Raw genomic sequence first — 15,379 nt, 5'->3', positions numbered from 1 at the left:
GGACCAAACTCGTCTTCTTCTTCCAGCGCCTGGGATCGGTGGAGTCGGTCGATCCGGTGGCGGGCATCGTTCTCTCCGACTCCCTCTCGGCGGCCAAGGCGGTCGCCGAGAGTCGAATGCTCTACGGGTGGCGGGGAGACTCGCCTTTCTCTGCGAGGAGGGGGAGGCAGATAGTCGTCCCGCCGTTCCACCGCTTTGGGGCGGCCGTCTTGGTCGCGCTCGATGGTGATGTGAGTCCGACTGTGGCTGACAGCCGGCTCCTTGTCTTTCTTTCTGCGGACCCCGCCAGTCGGCATCCGAGACGTCGCGCCTTGATCTCGGCGGGGTGGCGGGTCATCGTTTTGTCACCGCGGCGCCTCCGTGCGGCAGCCGGCTTCGTTCTGCGCGGCAGCTGCGTCGAGGAGCTGCTGAACTCCCTCCGTCATTAGGCGGCGCTCTTCGCCCTCGAAGTTGTCGAGCTCATCCGCCGCCGCCTGGGCGGCGCGGATGTTCTCCGCAGGCGTGGCATACACAGGGCGATCGGCCCCGAACAGATTGGCGATTGCCACGCCGCGTTGCCGGACCGCGCCTAGGCGGCTAGGCCCAGTCGGAGCCGGCAAGCCGCCCACGGCACGATCCATCTCACGTTGGTAGGCTTCTGACAAGCGTCTCATGCTTTCCAGCTTCTTCGCGCCCTCGATGAGCTGAAGGCGGCACGCCTCCAGCGTCTCGGCGTCAGCGTCTCCCGAAATCGGCGCAGTCAGGTCTCGTAGAGCCGCGTCGAGTGGGTCATGAGCTCCCTCGCCGGAATGCTCGCCGTGATCGAGGACGAGGACCTCCGTGACGGTGCTTCCGCCGCTCTCCGCGCAAGGGAGCGGCTCGTCGTAGACCACCACGTTGGTGGGGAACGCGTCGAGCGACGCGGTGTCGGAGTCGACCAGCATCGGGTCGGTGGATCCTATGGACTCCAGGTCCACGGCAGGCTCGCCGGCGACGTGGAGTTGCTCGAGGAGACCCGCGAGGAGGCTCTCGGGGCTGCTCGTGCCTGCGTCGGACGCAGGCTCATCGGAGAGGCGAACCTCGCCGATAAGCTCGGCGAGGTAGCTGGCCGCGCAGGCAATCTCAGCGCCGTGCAGCGCATCAGCACAGGCTCCATCTGGCGTGCCGGGCTGGCTGTGCTCGCCAGGGAGGAAAAGGGTTCCCGTCCAGAGCAGGTCTCCGGACGACGGTGCACCTCGCCCCACGGTGGGCGCCAAATGTCGGGGGTTGGGTACGACATATGCCAAAAGATGGCTTATCATGGTGGGAGCGAGTAGAACGTCGCCGGTGCCCGGAAGCGGGATGAGGCGAAGACATGCACGCCGGCGGATCTTACCCAGCTTCAGGGCTCTCCGTGGAGATAACACCCCTACTGCTGCTCTGCGGGGTCTTCACATGGTCACTATGGCAAAGTGAATACAATGGTGCTCCTAGAGCTGTTTCTGGAGGTAGGAGAGGGCAAGGCTAGCTCTCTCTTTCCTATGTTCTAGGGTCTAGTGCTATATGGATCCGAACCCTTTGCATGGGCTCCCCGAGGGTTTATATAGGCCTACCCCCCAGGGGTACAATGGTAATCCGGCTGGGTGCGGGTCCCAGCCGTCTGTCTCTCAGGCCGTCGTCTTCTCCACCGACTACTGCGGCGGGCCCCGCGAACAGGCCTGGTACTGTAGCGGTGCTTGTGATGACGCTGGCTTGGTCATGAGGTCATGGCAACAGTGCCGCCATCTGGCGGGCGTTCACTGTCGCCATTCCCCGTCTTGTCTGATTAATGGCATGCGGGGCCCGTGGGAGGGGCCGGCCGACTCCAGGGGGCCGACTCCCACGGGTCCGGCTTTAGGGCGCTCTTGCTGTCTTCTGTTCACCCACTGACAGGCGGTCCCGTCGTCCTTAGGTCGTACAGGTAGGCGTCGTGGGCACAGTGCGCCACCCACTAAGGCTGAGGTCAGGGCCGGCATGGCAACAGTGCCGCGCCACGATGGAGATCTCCAGCGATATGGCGCGCTGTAGCCATGCCAGTCCTTCGTAGGCTGGGTAGAGACGGCCACGCTGTGACCGTTACCCGCCCTGTCCATCGCGGCGAAGGCAGGGGGTGGTTGGAGTCGCGAGCCGACTACCCTCAGCCGGCTTCTCTGGAAGTCGTCAGCCGAAAATCGGCTTATCTTGGAGTCGTCCCTGGGACTCGACATATCTTGGAGTCGTCCCTGGGACTCGACATATCTTGGAGTCGTCCCTGGGACGCGGCTTGAGGGGCGCAGCCTGTCCCGATGTCTTGAAAGGTTCTGGGGCTCGGGTTAGCCTACCCGTGGCCCATTACTCCGACAATCATCTCAGCTCCTCTCTCTCGTCCTACTACACTGACGATGCCATGGCGTGAGCACTGCATTTCTCCTCCTCTGTCCACTATCTTTGCGCGAGCACTCCAACTAGTTCGCCGACGGGGTTGCTCGCCCATGACTTCATGCTCGTCATGTCAGACACGGCGCCACGGTCACTGTCCACCGCAGTCATCATGGTCCGGCGCACACTGCATTTCTTCTTCCCCTGCCTCTGCTAGCTCTTAACCATGTGTGCTAAGTGCAAGTGCTAGCTCTTAATCATACCTCATGCGGGCAATCAAACAACGTGTAGTTGTATGCGCCGAGACAATGCAGGCAACCAAACAACGTGCCAAAGTTGATCCCCTAATGCAGAAAGTCCACATGCTAGCAACCAAACAACTTACAGATGTCGCATATGAGGCTGTTTTTTCAGAGCCAGGCTGGGTTGAGATGTGTATGCAATGCAGCTACTACTCCCTCCGTTCTAAAATAGATGACCCAAATTTATATTAAAGTTAGTACAAAATTAGGTCATCTATTTTGGAACGGAGGGAGTATTTACTACTACAACCAAACATGCCCTATAGCTTCCTGAAGCGGTTTTGAGAAAGTTCTATGAACCTGATCAAGGTAGTTTTATCAGATTTTGTGCGTAATTGGAAGCTTTTGCAAGATGATACCATTCGGGTCATCAAGCTACTTTTTTAAATCGGTTGCATGCCGGAAGGGTTTAAGAAAACGACGATCGTGCTGATTCCAATGGTGAGAAACCCTATAAATTTGAAACATTTGTGCACCATCAATTTTTGTAGCTGACCTGTAAATTTATCTCCAAATTCCTCGTCAACCTTTTACGGCCGATTCTGGAAGGTGTGATCTGTACGTCCTAGAGTGCTTTTATTCATAGGCGTAGGTATGATAACTGACATTGTATTGATATTACTTGATTATTAATGAGTGAAATGCACTGTAGGTCTCTAAACTATTTTGAGGGATAACATGTAGGTCCTCAAACTATGAAAATCGGCATTCAAATTCTTGAAGTGCAGTAAATGTGTCATTTGGGTCCGACACCGCCTGACTGGCCACCTGACGCCATTGACCCCTGACACATCGGACATGGGGGCCCCACAAGGTAACAAACGGTGACGGAAATATGCAAATAAGTTCAAATAAATTCCAAGGAAGGATAAATGCACTTCACTCCAGATAAATTCAAATTCATGGTTTTGAAAAATATTCACGAATATGGGAAAAATGTTCATCACTTAAAGAAAAGGTTTGCGAATGATAAATTTGAAATGTTAGAGATACTTTTAAAGTTGTGAACATTTTTCACTATTCGCAATCTTTTTTGAAACCTAGAACATTTCAATTAATGTGCATTTTGTAAATTCATAAACATATTTTCAAATTCATGAACATTTTTTTAACACCGAACGCTTTTTTTGGTTGGTGAACATATTTTGAAATTATCGTCTGCGGACAATATTGCTGTTTTGTGAACGTATTTTCTTTTCCTTTAAAATTTATCGTTAGCAAACATTATTTTAAAGCCGTGAATATATTTTCCAAATTCATCGTTCGTGAATGATTTTTCAAATTCATCATTCGCAAATATTTTTTTAAAGTTCCAAACATTTTTTCATATTCGCAAACAATCTCTACTCCTAATGGAGCAGTTGGTGAATAGTTTCCACGGTTTATTTTCGCTGGGTTTTTTTCGTCTCTCCTCCCACCACCCCCTCCCATCCTGGTCCATCGGTTTATTTTTCTCTCCACTCATTATTACAACCAGGACTTTCCTAACGTATAACAAATCACGGATCTAACTTCCTTAAATTATTCATATCAATCGATTCCTTTTATTGGTTCAATTTGTTTTAGGAAACAAATAACAAACTTTTAAGAAACAAATAATATATTTGAATCTAACTTTCCTAACTTATCTAAATCAATCAATTTCTCTCATTAGTGAAATTTGTTTTAGGAAACAAATAACAGACACGTCACAAACTTTCCTCTCAATAAATAGTTTTTTAACATTTGCAAACTTTCCTAATCAGACACGTCACAAATGGGCATGTACTGATATCATGTTACCAAACAATAAAACCCCATTTGCATAGAAATCAGTTCAAAATCCTAACTTTCCTAAATTATTACCTTTCCTTGATAACATCCAATATTTCCTATGTTTTCCACATATTGAAGGAAATCATCCCTCCATCGATATTAGCATTTTTTTGGAATGAGATCTCCGGGTTATATTTGTTTTTGCGATTCTTTCCAATTGTGACCTCTCCTTCCGCTCCAGCTCCTTCTCGCATAATCACCTCCACCTCAGCAAGTTGACGCCACCCTAGACCTATTGCCTCTCCACACCTTCTCCGCCACCTCCTCCTCGTACTCCATTGACAATCCCTCCGCCACGTTCGTCCACGGCGGTGTCGAGGGCATGGCGCAACATCGTACCAGTGGTAGAGCAGCGCATAGCAGTAGGAAGAAGCACTCAGCAGGCGAGGCGAGCGACTGACGGTGGAGGGCAGAGATGCGGCCGGCGTGGCTGAGGGGGCGGCCGGATGTCCGCGACAGGAGGCGGCGCGAGGCAGGGGCGAGACAGCGGGGCGAGCGAAGGGATAGGCGGCAGCAGACAGGTCGAGCACAGCCAGCGAGAGTGTGACGCGCGGCCAGGGTGTGCGTCGCGCGGGGCCAGGGTGGCTATGGCGAGCATGATGGAAACGGCGGGCGCGACGGACGCGGTGTGGCACGTGCGTGGGCATGGAGAGCCAGAGAGGGAGTGGCCCCGCGGGCGCGGAAGAAGAGCTGAAGGCTCGGGCATGGGCGCGCATAGGAGCGGGCATGTGCCACGGGGTCAATTCGAGAAGCTCAGTGGCTACCCCTGCAATGGCCATGGCGGACGATAGTTCTTGGCCAAGGCGAAATACCTAACGAGAGCAAACGAGAGGGGAAACTGGGAAAAGGCAAGAGGAGATCACGGCGGTGTCAATGGCACCCTAGGGGAAGACAGGGGAGCTCGGGGCGGCGCGGATCGAACGGCAATGTCGCGGTGGCCGAAGGTTGAGAAAGACGGCAACGACATTGATCTGGGGGTGCTGGACTTGATCTCGTTGGCGCAGACAAAGTAGCGAAGGCATTCGGGGCTCCTCGACAAGCTCCTAGCCAGCAGGGAGGGCAGTGGTCGTGTGGACGGGGTCGGTCATGGTGGCCGTGGCATCTGACTTCGTCCAAATCACCGGGATCGAGTGAGCGAGGGGGAGAAGTGGATCTGGGAGGGGGCGTCGAGGAGGAGTGACGCCATGGGGGCAGGGGAGGCAGGGTGTCACCCTTATCCATTCCCCTTCGATGCCGGCGAGGTGGTCGGGCGGGAGCCGACTCTGTAGCGACGAGCTCGGGGAACAGGAGAAGACGACCGTGCGGGGACTGGACCACTGGGCCGGTTCGGTGGCAAGGCCCGGGGGGGTAGGGGAATCCCCTTTTTCATCGTCCTTTTGGTTTTTAATGTATTCTAATCTGTTTCTCATTTTTAACACCGTTTTCTATTTATTCTTATATCAACTAAATGAATTTTGTTAATTGTGAAACTATGCACATAATTCGAGCACAATATTTTTAGGTGGCACAAAAAGTTTGGGGCCAAAAGGAAATACTTAAAATTAGGTTTATATTTAATTGGTTATTTTAACTACTGTTGGACCTCTTATTAATTTGACAAGATTTAATTTATGGGTCAAATAATGTTGGGCTCGACATGTCAAAAATTAGTGGAATTTATAGAATATGGTGAACATTTTAGTTTTACTGTTTGACAAAACAATTTATTTGACTTTATTTTAAATCTAAATTGGGCTTTGATTTTTATCAAGTGGCAGTTTGGCTTAGCAAGCCTGATGACATGTCATCATTAGGGGGAGGTCACTGTAGCTAACAACTTGAGGTGTTACATAATCTTCCCATTTCTGAAATTTCATTGTTAAATGATTGGAGAATATATCACAGTATCCATTAGTTCAGTCAAGCTCACCACAAGTCCACACATTATTTCCAATTGAGTAAGTCTTATTGGTGGGGAGAATAGGCTATGTGTGTGTGTGTGTTAGAGAGAGAGAGGGAGAGAGAGTGAGGAAGAGGGAGGGGGAGAGTGTGTGTGTGTGAGATTTGATGGTAAAAAATGTCGTCAATGTCGTAATATTGAACTCTTAAAGTTAATGTGGCTCCGTTGCAACGCACGAGCGTTCTTCTAGTATTTGTGGTTTGCGAACATATTTTCAAATTTAGAGCATGATTGGTTTGATGCCAACATTTGGCATTGCAAATACTTGGCAAGCTAACAATTGGCAATATCAAAAGTTACCAAAAATTGACAACTTCTTGTGAGGTTGGCAAATAAAATTGCTAACCAACCAAACACTAGCCAACATTTGGCATTTGCCAAATGTTGGCATGCCAATTTTTGGCATCAAACTAATCATGCTCTTATCGTTCGTGAATACCCTTTCAAAGTTGCAAACATTTATTTCATATTTGCGAATATTTTTTTCAAATTTATCGTTTGTGAACATATTTTTTTAATTTATCATCTGCAAACATTTTTTAAAGCCACGAACAATATTCCCAAATTCATCGCTGGTTAACTTTGTTTTCAAATTCATCGTTCATGAACATCTTTTTTAAAATCTCGAACAGTTTTCCATTCATGAATATTTTTCGAACCTAATGAACATTTTTCTGAAGTCGTGAACATTTTTTTCATATTTATGAACATTTTTGAAACCATGAATTTGAATTTATTTGCATATTTCCGTCACTGGCCGATACCTTGTGGGGCTCCCAATCTGACGTGTCACGGGTCAACGGCACTAGCCGGCCAGTCAGTCGGGGTCAGATATATTTTTGACCTGAATGACGTACTTACTACACTTCGAGGACCTGAGTGCCGATTTTCATAGTTTAAGAACCTACATGATACCCCTGAAATAGTTCACGGACCTACAATGCGCTTTCCTCATTATTAATATATGGGGGTGTTTTCAAAAAGAGATTGAGAGGTGCCTACTATATGATCAGAAGTTCAGGACTAGAGCTTCACAACTCTAAACATCTATGTCTCTCCTACATCATGTGTCTATTCCATGTCTACTTTTCATGCATGTTCCATTCTAATCACATCATTGCATTATGTTTCTTCACAAGTTAGGGCATCTCCAACACCGACCCGCAAACCAGACACCGCATCTGTCCGTGGACAGGGGGACCAAGTCTGCAGACACTAATGCGGGAGTTGGCCATTCAACCATAGCCGCATACATTCCAAACCGGATTTTTACTAACCGGACGAATTACATGTAAATTGAATGAGTTTCATATAAACCGGACAAATTTATTTTATTTCGGACATTTTTCATAGACTTAAACCTAGCCTCCAGCGACATCGTCCTCCATCTGCCATATCCATGAGCGGTGGGTGGCAAGACCCACGAAGTGAAGGTGCGATTGTCGGCGAGGAAGAGTAGAGAATGAAAGATGGACCGTCCCACTTGGGACTCGAGCCCCCGCTGCCTCCCATGCCCTACTCATTCTCGTTCGAGTCTGTGACCTGTCCGTCGTCGATGGACATGAGGTCGATGATGGACATGAACGGACCATCACTGACCTCCTGTCACATGCGCCCCCGAAAGTTCGGTGGCGGTTTCTCGTCCGCATTCGCCTGCGCCGCCAACACTAACGAGGACATGTATCTAGGGTAGGGTCTTAGGCCTGACCTAGACACCCCACCCAAGGACACTGACCTATAGTCAAAGATATTCAAGGACCAACAGAAAGGACCGACTGGAATCACCCTGAAGTGCAATCCACTCGACAGAAGACTCCACTCAGATACCCCAATTCCATTGGACCATAGCATAGTCACTCGACCATATGGAAAACCACTTGGTGTACAGAAGATCTAAAGTCACCCCAGGATGGCAATGATCAGGTGTTCACTCTATAGTCTTAATGATCATTTATGGCTGGCGTTTCCAGTAACGCCCCATCTTAACTCACATTGTACCCTGTGTAACGGAGGTCTGAGAGGGTCCTGGTGCACTCTATATAAGCCACCCTCCTCCTCTGGCACAAGGGTTCTCACCCCTTGTAACATCCACGCATAATCCAGTCAACACAGCCTCAAGGCACCAAGACGTAGGGCTTTTACCTCCTCCGAGAGGGGCCTGAACTCGTTAAACTTGCGTGTACAACCTCACCGTAGCTAGGACCTTGCCTCCTCATACGTACCCCCTATTCTTACTGTCAGATTTACACCCACGACAGTTGGCGCCCATCGTGGGGCAGGCGTCTAAGCGACTTCCGGTGAGGTTGCGAATTTCATTCTCCGACAACATGGTTTCTGGTGGTGGTTTGGCGTTGGGCCGCGAGATCCGTCCCGGCGTGCTTGTTTTCATCACCGACGACTCCGCCTGGCTTCAAGAAGCTCCCCTCAAGGTCCTCCCCATCCGCGGGGCGACGCACTTCCATGCGAGTGCTTGCGGTGTTCTTCTTCGACAGCTGCCGATCCGGTATCGGTCGGCCTTGGTGGCATCATCTCTCCCCATTGTTCGCCGTTGCAAGCGGTCCGGCCTTTCGCGGCTCCAGCGGTGGGTGAAGCATGTGGTGGCTCGTCAGTCGACCACCCTCCAAGTCGCGGTGATTGAGCCCGACGAATCTCTTTACGGTCTGTTCGATTTGCCGATTGGTCACTTGGATTCCCTCTTCGAGTGCGAGAGTAATGACCCAGCGGCAGAAGTTCTCGTGGTCACTTCCCAGCACGCCCTGCCCGGATTTCGCTGTAATGGTGGCGGTGATGGCAACGCTAGCCCGTCCCAAGGGCATGATGAGTACGTCCCTAAGGCCCTCACCACAGAGCAGAGGGAAGAGTTGCACTGACGCAACGTTTAGGCGCTCCAGACCCCCATCATTGGGGAGACCTCCGAGGCTCGGGCCCTGGAGGCCGCACGCTTGGCCACTTTGGCTGAGCGTACACGCTTGGAGAATCTGCAGAAGGCACTCAACGAGCATGCTTGTCAGCGGGTTCCCGAATCCATTCGACGGGGGCGGCAGTTGTTTCTGACTGAAACTCAGGTATACCAAACTCTGATTCAAAATGTTGCAGCAGCAGCACACATAGCAGAATCAATTCAGCCGTCACGCTCAGAAGGTGGTAGAGGTTTAGAGCACATCCGATCGTTGCTTAAAGCCGCTGGAGAACAGAATTCTGCTATTTCCCAGTCACGCAATAGAGTTCATAGTAGATCAGTGCTTGCAGACACAGTTTAGTCAGCGCATAGTCTGAGGTCACCCCAGTGTCGGGAAGATCGTGGTCCCCGCCAGGACCAGTACCTGGAGCGGGGCCACAGGCAGTTTGATTGTCAGTTTTCCCGTGATGACCATCGCTGAGTGCTTACGCCCCCTCCGAGGGGCGGATCGTACGCGCCCCGATGTTATGATGATAGGCACCCATACAGTGATGAGCGAAGGGCCCCGATCAACCCAAGAGAGACGAGATTCAATGCAAGGTCACTCCTTGTGCAGGGTTTGGTCGACAGAGGACGAGCAAACAGAGAAGGGCAAGGCAAAGATCGTCCGACTGGGAACAGAGCATTCATTTCCAGGCTTGAATGTTTCAGTATGGCCATTCGATCAGCTGAGATCCCTCCCAACTTTAGGTTGGCAGCAGGCGTGAGTAAGTTCACCGGAGAATCAAAACCAGATACCTGGCTAGAAGACTACCAAGTGGCTGTGCAGATCAGTGGTGGTAATGATGATGTAGCCATGAAGCACCTCCCCCTGATGCTTGAGGGTTCTGCCAGAGCTTGGTTGACTCAGTTAGCCCCTGGGAGTATTTTTTGCTGGGATGACTTAGCTCGAGTGTTCATCAAGACATTCGAGGGCACTTGCAAGTGACCTGCTGGGCTCACTGAATTACAACACTGTGTTCAGAAGTCGAATGAAACTTTAAGAGACTTCTTCCAGAGATGGACCATCCTTCATCATATGGTGGAAAATGTGTCAGATCACCAGGCGGTTTGTGCCTTCAAAGAAGGCGTCAGGTATAGAGAGCTTACCCTGAAATTCGGTTGGTCCGGAGATATGACTCTGGCCCGAATGATGGAGATAGCCACTCGGTACACCAATGGTGAAGAGGAAGACCGACTCCGCAACGACAAGGGGAAAACAGTCGTCCAGGACTCCGGAGTTGGGAATTCCAGTCGGAAGCAGAAGCGTAAAGCTGAACCTATAGGTCCTGCTGAGGCCGTAGTCCTGAATCCAGGAGGAGGAAAGTTCAAAGGAAAACCCAAACCGCAGTGGGAACCCAAGAAGGTGAAAGATCAGTTAGGACAGGACGTCCTGGATTTGCCGTGTTACATACACACGAAGAAAGCGAAGATGGTAACTTGATTCAACCCAAGCATACCACTCGGCAGTGCCGACTTCTGATTCAGAGCTTCTGAGAAAATCAGTCCAGTGAGAAAGAATCTGATAAGGAAGATGAGAAAGAGGAAGAGGATGGTTACCCTAAGGTCAATGCTACCTTGATGATTTTTGCTGATGTAGAAAGCAAAAGTCGACTGAAAGTCATTAACAGAGAAGTGAATATGGTTGCTCCGGCAACGATGACGTATTTGAAGTGGTCGAAGACTCCCATTACATTTGACCAATCAGATCAACCAGCGCACGTTGCTACCCCTGGGCGGCAAGCGCTGGTGGTCAACCCAGTCATTGGGGGCACCCGACTGACCAAGGTCCTTATGGATGGCGGAAGTGGGTTGAACATTCTGTACGCCGAGACCCTGGAAGGGATGGGCATTCCGATGTCTAAACTTAGTGATAGCAACATGCAGTTCCACGGTGTCCTTCCTGGGAAAAAGGCAAACTCACTCGGGCAGATTACTCTTGATGTGGTTTTCGGTGATTCCAAGAATTACCGCAAGGAAAAGTTGACATTTGAGGTGGTGAATTTCCACAGTGCTTATCATGCCACTATGGGCAGGCCTGCATATGCCCATTTTCATGGCTCGACCGTGTTACATATATCTCAAGTTGAAGATACCCGGTCCTAGAGGTGTGATCACGGTCATAGAAAATAGACAGAGAACAAAAGAGTGCCTTCAGAAGGGTTGCAAGATTGCAGATGAACAGATGGAAGCCGTAGAGATGCAGGAATATCAGAAAACTGCAGATACAAGTGATTTATTGTGGTCTAAGAAACCTGATTCAGAATCTGCATTCCAGTCGGCAGGAGAGACCAAACATGTTCATATCCACCGGGAAGACCCCAATGCAGCTCTGACTCACATATCAACAACACTCGACAGCAAATAGGAAGCCACACTCATCTAGTTCCTCCGTGAGAACTGGGACATCTTTGCATGGAAACCTTCTGACATGCCAAGTGTACCCAGGGGGCTGGCTGTGCACCATATGTGTGTCGACCCAAAAGCAAAACCAGTCAAAGAGCATCTCCGACAGTCCACCGTTGAGAAGAGAAAGGCGATTGGCGAGGAGGTGGCTCGGCTCTTAGTCGCTGAGTTCATCCGTGAGATTTACCACTCCGAGTGGCTCGCCAACGTCGTCATGGTCCCTAAGAAAGATGGTTCGCTTCGTATGTGTATTAACTTCAAGCTTACCAATCGGGCCTGCTCGAAAGATCATTTTCCTCTCCCCCGCATCGTTCAGATAGTTGACTCGACAGTGGGGTGTGAGCGTTTATCCTTCTTGGATGCATATTCCGGGTACCATCAGATCCGTCTGTATGGACCTGATGAAATAAAAACAACCTTCATCACCCAATTCGGGTGTTTTTGCTATGTACCATGCCTTTTGGTCAGAAGAATGCTGGAGCCACGTTCATGCGCATGATACATAAGTGCCTGCTCACTCAAATCAGTAGGAATGTGGAAGCATACATGGATGATATCGTGGTCAAGTCACGCAAGAGTTCCGACCTGCTGACTGACCTCGCTGAAACCTTTGCCAACCTAAGAAGATATGACATCAAGCTTAATCCATCCAAGTGCACATTCGGGGTCCCAGGAGGGAAGTTGCTCGGTTTTCTTGTTTCTGAATGAGGAATCGATGCAAACCCAGAGAAGATTGGAGCAATCGTCCGAATGAAACGCCCTGTGTGTGTGCATGATGTTCAGAAGCTTACGAGTTGTTTGGCTGCACTCAGTCGATTCATTTCTCGCCTCGGTGAAAAGGTGTTGCCTATTTACCGACTAATGAAAAAGTCTGATACATTCGAGTGGACTCCTGAAGCTGAAGCAGTGTTTGTAGAGCTCAAAGCCCTGCTTTCCACCCAACCGGTGCTTGCTGCTCCAGTCAGCAAAGAGCCTCTGTTGTTATATATTCCAGCCACTGGACAGGTTATGAGCATAGTGCTCACAGTCGAGAGGGAGGAAGAAGGCAAAGCATATAAAGTTCAACGCCTAGTGTACTACATCTCTGAAGTTTTGACTCCATCTAAACAAAGGTATCTGCATTACCAGAAGCTTGTCTATGGAATCTATACGACCACGAAGAAACTTGCACATTACTTCACAGATAACTCGGTTTCAGTTGTCAGTGATGCTCCGTTGTCAGAAATTGTGAACAATCGAGACACAACTGGTCGAGTGGCTAAGTGGGCTATTGAACTCCTTCATCTTAATATCAAGTTCGGAGCAAAGAAGGCTATTAAGCCTCAGGCAATTGCAGATTTCTTGGCCGAGTGGATTGAGCAACAACAACCGGCTCTAGTCCACTCGGAACACTGGACCGTGTTCTTTGACGGATCCAAGATGTTGAATGGTTCTGGTGCTGGAGTGTTTCTGGTATCCCCAAGAGGTGACAAGCTCAGTTATGTGTTGCAGATTCACTTTGATTCTTCCAACAATGAAGCTTAGTATGAAGCGCTTTTATATGGGTTGCATATGGCCATTTCACTTGGCGTCTGTCGCCTAATGGTCTACAACGACTCAGGTCTGGTAGTGAATCAAGTAATGAAAGAGTGGAATATCAGGAGCCCGGCCATGACAGGATACTGCAATGCAGTGAGCAAGTTAGAAAAGAAGTTTGAAGGATTGGAGCTCCACCACATACCCTGACTCAAGAATCAGGCTGTTGATGATCTGGCGAAAATAGGTTCCACTCGAAAGCCTATTCCCAGTAATGTGTTCTTGGAGCATATCCACACCCCGTCAGTTCAAGAAGATCCCTTTTCAGAGGAGCCCCCACAACCAATAAGTTCAACCAATCCGACTGAAGTCGAAGTCCCAGCAGTTGTCGACCTAATCATGCAGGTTTTGGTGATCATCCCTGACTGGACAGTGACGTACATTACGTACCTGCTTAGGCAAGAGCTCCCAGAGGATGAGGATGAATCTTGTCAGATCGTTCGCAGATCCAAAGCCTTCACAGTGATAGGTGATCAACTTTTCAGAGAAAGTGTGACTGGCGTAGCTCAGCGGTGCATTACTCCAGAAGAGGGTCGAATGATCCTAAATGAGATTCACTCGGGGACCTGTGGTCACCATGCGTCCTCTTCGACCATTCTGGCCAAAGCATACCGAGCGGGATTCTATTGGCCGCAAGAAAACAGAATGGCTAAGGAGATAGTCGAGAAGTGCAAAGGTTGCCAGTTTTACTCGAACATGTCTCACAAACCTGCATCGGCCTTGAAGACTATTCCACTCGTCTGGCCATTTGCTGTTTGGGGACTCGACATGGTTGGACCTTGAGGACCAGAAGAAGCGGCTTCACCCATCTGCTCGTGGCGGTCGACAAGTTCACTAAGTGGATCGAAGCTAAATCCATCAAGAACCTCGACTCAAGCACATCCATCACTGTCATCAGAGAGCTAATATTCAGATATGGAGTTTTGCACAGCATCATCACAGATAATGGTTCAAACTTTGATTCTGATGAATTCAATGCTTTATATGCTTCCCAAGGCACTCGGGTCGACTATGCATCTGTAGCGCATCCACAGTCAAATGGGCAAGCAGAAAGAGCAAATGGTTTGATCTTACAAGGGCTAAAACCCTGATTGATGCGCGACCTCAAGCATGCAGCAGACGCTTGGGTGACAGAGCTACCTTCCGTTCTGTGGGGATTAAGGAAAATCCCCAACTGGTTGACTGGTCGGACTCCTTTCTTCATGGTATATGGAGCTGAAGCAGTGCTTCCAAGTGACTTGCTCCACAATGCGCCCTCAGTGGAACTCTTCTCAGAAGCCGAAGCCGAACAAGCGTGTCAAGACGGTGTTGACCTCCTGGAAGAGGAGAGAGAGATGGTTTTGATCCGATCGACCATTTATCAGCAAGATCTTCGTTGATTCCATGCACGAAATGTCAGGGGTCATGCATTCCAGGAGGGAGACCTTGTGCTCCAAGTGGATCAGCAATGGCCTCACAAGCTTGCCCCTGCTTGGGAAGGCCCCTTCATCGTCACCAAGGTACTTCACAACAGAGCGTATCACCTTTACAATGTGACCAAGAGGAAGGATGAGCCGTGCGCCTGGAATGCAGATCTGCTCCGCCGCTTTTATACCTAAAAACACTTAGATCGACGAGATGTAATAACAAGTACTTTTCAGATTGTTTATCAAAGACATGACTTCCGCAGTCACAAATTGATTGTTTTTCGCAATATATACTTGTGTTCAAATCCCCTAGTGGGTGGCTTAGCCGCGAACCCGATTCGCCTAAGTTCAAAAACACTCCGAGTGAAGAGCAAACCTCTCACTCGGGGGCTTAGCTGCGACCCTGTACTCGCCTAAGTTAAAAACACTCCGAGCAAAGAGCGATCTTCTCACTCGGGGGCTTAGCCACGACCCCGTACTCACCTAAGTTAAAAACAATCCGAGTGAAGAGCGATCCTCTCACTCGGGGGCTTAGCTGCGACCCCGTACTTGCCTAAGTTAAAAACACTCTGAGTGAAGAGCAATCCTCTCAATCGGGGGCTTAGCTGCGACCCCGTACTCGCCTAAGTTAAAAATACTCTGA

The sequence above is a fragment of the Triticum dicoccoides genome, chromosome 7B (genome assembly GCF_002162155.2).
Source record: "Triticum dicoccoides isolate Atlit2015 ecotype Zavitan chromosome 7B, WEW_v2.0, whole genome shotgun sequence".
In the NCBI taxonomy this organism is placed as follows: domain Eukaryota; kingdom Viridiplantae; phylum Streptophyta; class Magnoliopsida; order Poales; family Poaceae; genus Triticum; species Triticum dicoccoides.
The sequence above is the reverse complement of the archived record's forward strand: the minus strand, read 5'-3'. Positions refer to the sequence as shown.